Source organism: Furipterus horrens, unplaced genomic scaffold (assembly GCF_987537825.1).
Source record: "Furipterus horrens unplaced genomic scaffold, mFurHor1.1.pri manual_scaffold_11, whole genome shotgun sequence".
In the NCBI taxonomy this organism is placed as follows: domain Eukaryota; kingdom Metazoa; phylum Chordata; class Mammalia; order Chiroptera; family Furipteridae; genus Furipterus; species Furipterus horrens.
In genome coordinates, this window is record NW_028327181.1 from 48,316,313 (window position 1) to 48,318,953 (window position 2,641).

Below are 2,641 nucleotides of genomic sequence, written 5' to 3' on the forward strand. Positions count from 1 at the left end.
TCTGTTGTTGGGCACTTGGGTTGCTTCCATATCTTGGCTACTGTAAATAACACTGCAATGAACTTGGAGGGGTGGCATTCATATTCTTTTGAATTAGTGTTGTGGGTTTCTTAAGATATATAACCAGAGTGCATTTTCTGGATCATGAGGCAGTTCCATTTTTAAAATTGTTGAGGAAACTCCATGCTGTTTTCCACAGGGGCTGCACCAGTCTGCATCCCCACCAACAGTGCATGAGGGTTCCCTTTCTCCACACCCTCACCAACACTTGTTATTTGTTGATTTACTGCTGATGGCCATTCTGACAGCTGTGAGGCAATATCTCATTGTGGTTTTAATCTGGATTTCTCTGGTAATTAGTAACGTTGAGCATCTTTTCATATCTATTGGCCATCATGACTTCGGAGAAGTGTTTATTCAGCTCCTTTGCCCATTTTTTAAATTGGATATTTTTGTTATTAACCCATTTTTAAATGTATTATTAGTGATATATTTTTTATATTAACTCATTATCAAATATAATATTGGCGAATATGTTCTCCCATTCAGTGGGTTGTTTTTTCAGTTTGTTAATGGTTTCCTTTGCCTGAAGAGACATACAGAAAAATTTTGCTAAGAGAAGTATTCAAGATTTTACTGCCTACGTTTTCTTCTAGGATTTTTATGGGTTTGAATCTTATATTTAAATCTTTAATTCATTTTGAGTTTATTCTGGTATATGATGTAAGAAGATAGCCTAGTTTTATTTTTTATATGTATCTGTCCAATTTTCCCAACATCACTTATTAACTATACTGTCTTTACTCCATTATATATTCTTGCCTCTTTTGTCAAATATCAATTAACCATATAAGTGGGGTTTATTTCTCGGGTTTCTATTCTGTTCCATTGATTTGTATGTCTGTTTTTAAGTCAGTATCATGCTGTTTTGATTACTATAACCTGTAGTATAGGTTGATACCAGGTGGCATGATACCTCCTACTTTGTTCTTCTTTCTCAAGATTGCTATGGTTATTCGAGGTCTTTGTGGGTCCATATAAATTTTTGGATTATTTGTTCTAGTTCTGTGAAATACATCATTAGTATTTTGAAAGAAATTGCATTGAATTTATATTTAATTTTGAGTAGTATGGACAAGTTAATGAACACAGTATATGCTTTCACTTATATGTATCTTCAATTTCTTCAGTGTCTTATAATTTTTTAATTACTGGTCTTTTGCCACCTTGGTTAAATTTATTCCTAGGTATTTTATTTTGTTTGACCCAACCATAAATGGGATTGTTTGCTTCATTTCCCTTTCTGATAGTTCATTATCAGTGTATAAAAACACAAATGATTTCTGAATATTAAATGAATATTTTGCTACTTTACTGAATTCATTGATTAGTTCTAGTAGTTTCTTGGTGGAATATTTAGGGTTCTCCATATACAGTATTGTTTCATCTGCAAATAATGATAGTTTTAGATATTTTCCTTCCTATTTGGGTGCTTTTTATTTCTTCTTCTTGTCTGATTGCTGTTTTACTCATTTCTTTAGGTATTGGGAAAGATATTCTCTATGAAGAAATTTAAATCTTAAGATAGAAATCTAGTTGATGATTTATCTATAAATGCAACGTTCCTCACTGATGATATTAATTTTACTGGAGTGTTTTCATTGTTGTTATTACCTCTGTTAGCCATTTCATTGAGAGGTATTGATTCTTTTCTTAATAAAATTAAATATCAATCTTTTCTGGTGGTTCAATTCAGGTTAAACCAAATGTCATTATTGATGTTTGGCTGTTCTGTAACCTACAAAAACAGTAATTTCATATTTGGCAAGTCTTGTACCTGTTTTCTGCCTAAGCTTTTCTTTGCAGTTTGGTCACGGATGGCAGCTAGGTGCTGTTTTTAGGTGGGATATGCTGGCACCTGTGAACGGGAACCTCCGAGGGTTGTTCCCTGCTGGGCCGCACAGCACACAGTGTGGGCAGGAGGGCAGAGGGAGAGGCCGAGTGTCACTTCCTGTTCTGTCACCCCGAGGAATTCCCTCACAGCTCTTGATCCCTTCCCTGTGACTATGGCATTGGGACTGCGTGGGACCACTCTCATGTCTGCCACAGTTTTTCCTACAGTGTTTTGGACAGAACTAGCCTCCATTTATCTAATCAATTCTTCTGTTTTGCTTTTGTGCCTTCTGCGACATTTCTGATCTAACTGTTACCCCTTTTCCTTTTTTTCTCTCTCTATAAGTTAATGTATTTATGTTGAGTGAATGAAAACATGCGTGACTATTCTCAGTTTTCTATCTTGATTTCATTTCTCAGGAATGATTTCAAGGAATAATTAGGAATTCAAGAAATGGTAGAAAAACCTAAATATGACAAACATACAATTTTTAAAAATTGTCAGCAAGTACCCTCCACCATTTGGGGTTCAGATCTTAATTATTTTATGCATAATTTTTATATTACTTTCAAGAAATATATAACCCATAAATTATTTATACTCTTGTAGAGCATGAAAAAATGTAAAAAGTTCTCATATTCTAGAGAGCTAGCTTAATCATACTAAAAAAAAACTGACAAAAATGGAACACAACAAAAAGCTGGATTGTTTAATGAACATAGATGCAAACAAGACACATAAAAGAGC